The following is a 6,530-nucleotide window of genomic DNA, read 5'->3' as shown; positions in this document are numbered from 1 at the left end:
GAAAGGGTTAATATGAGCAGGAGGGGGAGACAGGACTGAGCTCTCTTTTCCCCTTTCTGATAGGAAGGAAGGAAGGGATTATCATTGGACAAAGCGTTGGCGTTCTCTGAAGGAGGATAGGAGGACAAGCATGGAGGGGCAACCCTCATTGAATGACTGGCTACAGTGGGACTTATTCTGAGTAGGGCTGCCAAGGATCAGGTCATCTGGTAAGCCTTGCAGGTACTGCTTGTGACCCTCCTCCTTTTCACCGCTTCTGTCCCAGCTCTCACTCAGTCCCTACTACCCCCTCCCGCCTTGTTACAGATGGCGGGGGGCAGCAGGGGAGCGAGTAAAGAGAACTCCAACACACACACACCCCTCAGCAGCAGCCCCAATTTTTCCGCAGCGGGCTTTTTATAGGGGGCACCTTGACTAGTCCATTAGAGTACTAAAGGGTGACATGGAGGCTTGGAACGTGCCTCTTTATGACATTTTTTTGCAGGGGCGGGGCGGTGACTCGTCAACTCGACTTGAGTCAAGCCGCACTGGGTTTTCCCATCCCTGCAATCCGTACCTTAGAAAATCCGTGTGACACAGAAAAGTGTCACTCTGGTGGAAGGGCGGAAAGTAGGCCTCTGCCCGATGCCATCTGGGGCCTGGCGGTGTCCGTTTTCTATGCTGTGCGAAAGCAGCTCATTTGTGTGCTGAGAAAAGAGTTTGTGATCTGGAGTTGGGAATGGCTGTGCGGTGGACTCACTGGGGGGTGCAGGCTGAACCGGGTGATGTGCATGGGGGGTAGCACCACTAGGCACCAAATATTTAACATCTTGATATTTTGGCCTCTCGTACCATGTGATCTGAAATCCATCGTACCATGTGATCTCGTACCGTGTGATCTGAAATCCATCATCCCACCTACTGTGGGAAGTGAAAGAATTTTGTCCCTGCAGCTCCAGTCATCAGCAGGACCTGTCACTCTCATCAGTGCTTATGCACCGACTCTGTCATCTCCAGCAGAAGCCAAAGACAAATTCTATGATGACCTGGCCACCACTGTCAAGAAAATCCCTGTAAAAGAGCCATTGTTCATCCTCGGTGATTTCAATGCTAGAGTTGGTGCTGATAATAGTTCATGGCCCACTTGCTTAGGTCAGTTTGGCACTGGGAGGATGAACGAAAATGGCCAACAACTGCTAGAGTTTTGCTGTCATCACGGTCTCTGTGTCAGCAACACGTTCTTCAACACAAAGCCCCAACATAGAGTCTCTTGGTTGATCCAAGATCAAAGCACTGGCACCAGCTCGACCTGATCCTCACCAGACGCTCCAGCCTTCCCAGCATCAAGATCACACACAGTTATCATGGTGCTGCCTGTGACACTGACCACTCCCTGGTGTGCAGCAGAGTAAAACTGCAAACAAAGCAACTGTATCACACGAAAAAGGAAGGAAGACCTCGCATTGATACCAGCAAGACCCGGGATCAGAGAAAAGTGGAGGAATTTGCACAAGCGCTTGAGGAATCTCTTCCAGGCCCGGCCGACGCAAACGCATCCAACAGATGGGAACATTTCAAGAATACCATTTACAACACCGTCTTGTCCATATTCGGCAAGAAGACCAACAAGGCGGCAGACTGGTTTGAAGCCCACTCTGAGGAGTTGACACCAGTCATTGAGGAAAAGAGGAGAGCTCAAGCAGCATACAAGGCCTGTCCCAGTGAGCGCAACCTGCAGGTCCTCCGAACTGCTCGCAGCAAAGTCCAACAGACTGCCAGGAGATGTGCTAACGACTACTGGCTCCAGCTCTGTTCCGAGATACAGATAGCAGCTGACATGGGCAACATCAAGGGGATGAATGATGGTATCAAGCAGGCCCTAGGTCCAACACAGAGGAAAATTGCCCCTCTGAAGTCTGCAGCAGGCGAGGTCATCCAGGATCGGGCGCAGCAGATGGAACGCTGGGTGCAGCACTACTCTGAGCTATATTCCAGAGAAAATGTAGTCACCGAAGAAGCATTGAACAACATTGAGTGCCTGCCTGTGCTGGAAGAGCTTGACAGTGAACCAACCCTAGAAGAACTTCACGTGGCCCTGGACTCCCTTGCCTTTGGCAAGGCACCTGGAAAAGACAGCATCCCTGCTGAAGTCCTAAAATGCTGCAAAGAGATCATCGTCACTGAGCTGCATGAAATTCTCTGTCTCTGCTGGAGAGAAGGTGAAGTACCTCAAGACATGAGGGATGCAAACATCATCACGCTGTACATGAACAAAGGTGAAAGGGGTGACTGCAACAACTACCGCGGCATCTCTCTCCTTAGCGTTGTAGGAAAGCTGTTTGCCCGAGTTGCACTAAAGAGGCTCCAGGTACTTGCAGAGAGCGTCTATCCAGAATCGCAGTGTGGATTCCGAGCCAACAGGTCCACCACTGATATGGTATTCTCCCTTAGACAACTGCAGGAGAAATGCAGGGAACAACGACAGCCACTCTTTATAGCCTTCATAGATCTCACAAAGGCTTTCGACCTGGTCAGCAGAGACGACCTCTTCAAGATTCTCCCCAAGATCGGATGTCCGCCCAGGCTCCTCAGCATCATCAGATCCTTCCACAAGGACATAAAGGGCACTGTTGTCTTCGATGGCTCCACATCAGACCCTTTTGACATTCGAAGCGGAGTGAAGCAGGGCTGTGTTCTTGCACCAACCTTGTTTGGGATTTTCTTCGCTGTCCTGCTGAAGCAGGCCTTTGGAACTGCAACAGAAGGCATCTATCTCCGGACCAGATCAGACGGAAAGCTCTTCAACCTCTCCAGACTGAGAGCAAAATCCAAAGTCCAGCTGAAATGTCTGCGTGACTTCCACTTTGCCGACGATGCAGCTGTCACTACCCACTCTGCCAAAGATCTCCAGCAGCTCATGGATCGTTTTAGCAAAGCCTGCCAAGATTTTGGACTGACAATCAGCCTGAAGAAAACACAGGTCATGGTTCAGGATGTGGACTCACCTCCCTGCATTACAATCTCTGAGCATGAACTGGAGGTTGTCCATGACTTTGTGTACCTTGGCTCAACGATCTCCGACACTCTTTCTCTCGATACCGAGCTAAACAAGCGCATCGGTAAAGCAGCTACCATGTTTTCCAGACTCACAAAGAGAGTCTGGTCCAACAAGAAGCTGACGGAACATACTAAGATCCAGATCTACACAGCTTGCGTCCTGAGTACACTTCTGTACTGCAGCGAGTCATGGACTCTTCACTCACAACAGGAGAGGAAACTGAGCGCTTTCCACATGCGCTGCCTCCGATGCATCCTTGGCATTAGCTGGCAGGACAAAGTTCCAAACAACACAGTCCTGGAACGTGCTGGAATCCCTAGCATGTATTCACTGCTGAAACAGAGACGCCTGCGTTGGCTCGGTCATGTCGTGAGAATGGATGATGGCCGGATCCCAAAGGATGTCCTCTATGGAGAACTTGTGCAAGGAAAGCGCCCTACAGGTAGACCACAGCTGCGACACAAGGACATCTGCAAGAGGGATCTGAAGGCCTTAGGGATGGACCTCAACAAGTGGGAATCCCTGGCCTCTAAGCGGCCCGCTTGGAGGCAGGCTGTGCAGCATGGCCTTTCCCAGTTTGAAGAGACACTTTGCCAACAGTCTGAGGCTAAGAGGCAAAGAAGGAAGGCCCATGGCCAGGGAGACAGACCAGGGACAGACTGCACTTGCTCCCGGTGTGGAAGGGATTGTCACTCCCGGATTGGCCTTTTCAGCCACACTAGACGCTGTGCCAGAACCACCTTTCAGAGCGCGATACCATAGTCTTTCGAGACTGAAGGTTGCCAATACGACCGTGTGATGCAAACCCTCGTGGCATCACTGTGGCTGTTCCATGAACCAGCTGGTAAAGATACTAGGGGTCCAATCCTTTCCAATTTTCTAGTGCTGGTGGTGCTGGGCCAAAGGGGTGTGCACTGCTTCCTGCATAGGGGTGCAGTCACAGAGGCCTCCTCAAGGTATGGGAACATTTGTTCCCTTACCTCAGGGCTGCATTGCGACTGCACCAGTGCTGGAGGGTTGGATAGGATGGGGCCCTAGCTCTGCACAGTTTAAATTCCCTCAGGGACACCTTGATTGCTGATGGACTCTTCCTGGGCTTTCTATATGGGAGGAGGAGTGAGTTGCCAGCTAGTTGCACAACCTTCTCCAAGCTTTAGCTGGATTGCAGCTCCTATTTGCTAGCTGGGAGTAAGGTATAAAACAGTACTCCAAGCGGGGGGGGGGGAGGTGACTGCCTCATCGTTCCCCTCATGGCATCCCCTCATGGATGCCAATTGAGCCAGACAGAAGGAAGACTTTTGCAGATTCTGTAAGAGATGCTGTACTGGAATCACAGGAGATCTGGCGAGGAGATAGGATGTGGTGTCTGCAGCGGCCCTCTGCTGTGGTGAATCTGGAGAATATGGGGTTAAGGTCTGGGCTTTCAGCAGAGGGTGTGCTGCACAGCTGCAGCCACTAGAGGCAATGAGGTCTTCAGGGATACAAGCAGCACCTGATGCAGGAAGGGTTTGTGGGTTGTAATTGGAGACAGAGTGGAGGAGGGAGAGGAGACTTGCTGGCTGAATGGACTGGTTTTCTGGCTAAACTGGCCTGTTGACTCACAGACTGACTTATGACTATACTTATCGGACAGACTCTCTGGCTAACTGACTTTCCGGCACACTAACTCACAGACTGGCAAACAAACAACTTCCTGGAACACCTCACGGACTGGCGGACAAACACTGTACTGGCACCCTGACTGATGGACTGGAGGATGGGCCACGAACTAGTACCCTGACTAACGGACTAAGCCAACAGAGACTGCTGAGTGGTGGAGAGCTGAGGTGGTGCTGCTGTACCGAAAGGGCTGCTGCTTGAAGGAGGGACCCTGCAGACTCACAGGCAAGCCAGCCACCTCCTAGTCTCCTTCTGGCTTGGTTAGAACATAAGAACATAAGAACAGCCCCACTGGATCAGGCCATAGGCCCATCTAGTCCAGCTTCCTGTATCTCACAGCGGCCCACCAAATGCCCCAGGGAGCACACCAGATAACAAGAGACCTCGTCCTGGTGCTCTCCCCTACATCTGGCATTCTGACTTAACCCATTCCTAAAATCAGGAGGTTGCGCATACACATCATGGCTTGTACCCCATAATGGATTTTTCCTCCAGAAACTCGTCCAATCCCCTTTTAAAGGCATCTAGGCTAGACGCCAGCACCACATCCTGTGGCAAGGAGTTCCACAGACTGACCACGCGCTGAGTAAAGAAATATTTTCTTTTATCTGTCCTAACCCGCCCAACACTCAATTTTAGTGGATGTCCCCTGGTTCTGGTATTATGTGAGAGTGTAAAGAGCATCTCCCTATCCACTCTGTCCATCCCCTGCATAATTTTGTATGTCTCAATCATGTCCCCCCTCAAGCGTCTCTTTTCTAGGCTGAAGAGGCCCAAACGCCGTAGCCTTTCCTCATAAGGAAGGTGCCCCAGCCCCGTAATCAGCTTAGTCGCTCTCTTTTGCACCTTCTCCATTTCCACTATGTCTTTTTTGAGATGCGGCGACCAGAACTGGACACAATACTCCAGGTGTGGCCTTACCATCGATTTGTACAACGGCATTATAATATTAGCCGTTTTGTTCTCAATACCCTTCCTAATGATCCCAAGCATAGAATTGGCCTTCTTCACTGCCGCCGCACATTGGGTCGACACTTTCATCGACCTGTCCACCACCACCCCAAGATCTCTCTCCTGATCTGTCACAGACAGCTCAGAACCCATCAGCCTATATGTGAAGTTTTGATTTTTTGCCCCAATGTGCATGACTTTACACTTACTGACATTGAAGCTTATCTGCCATTTTGCTGCCCATTCTGCCAGTCTGGAGAGATCCTTCTGGAGCTCCTCACAATCACTTCTGGTCTTTACCACTCGGAAAAGTTTGGTGTCGTCTGCAAACTTAGCCACTTCACTGCTCAACCCTGTCTCCAGGTCATTTATGAAGAGGTTGAAAAGCACCGGTCCCAGGACAGATCCTTGGGGCACACCGCTTTTCACCTCTCTCCATTGTGAAAATTGCCCATTGACACCCACTCTCTGCTTCCTGGCCTCCAACCAGTTCTCAATCCACGAGAGGACCTGTCCTCTAATTCCCTGACTGTGCAGTTTTTTCAGTAGCCTTTGGTGAGGGACCGTGTCAAATGCCTTCTGAAAGTCCAGATATATAATGTCCACGGGTTCTCCCGCATCCACATGCCTGTTGACCTTTTCAAAGAATTCTATAAGGTTCGTGAGGCAAGACTTACCCTTACAGAAGCCATGCTGACTCTCCCTCAGCAAGGCCTGTTCGTCTATGTGTTTTGAGATCCTATCTTTGATGAGGCATTCCACCATCTTACCCGGTATGGATGTTAGGCTGACCGGCCTATAGTTTCCCGGGTCCCCCCTCTTTCCCTTTTTAAAAATAGGCGTGACATTTGCTATCCTCCAATCTTCTGGTACCGTGGCTGTT

This window comes from Tiliqua scincoides, chromosome 2 (assembly GCF_035046505.1).
Source record: "Tiliqua scincoides isolate rTilSci1 chromosome 2, rTilSci1.hap2, whole genome shotgun sequence".
Classification (NCBI taxonomy): Eukaryota; Metazoa; Chordata; class Lepidosauria; order Squamata; family Scincidae; genus Tiliqua; species Tiliqua scincoides.
This window is presented reverse-complemented; position numbering follows the sequence as displayed.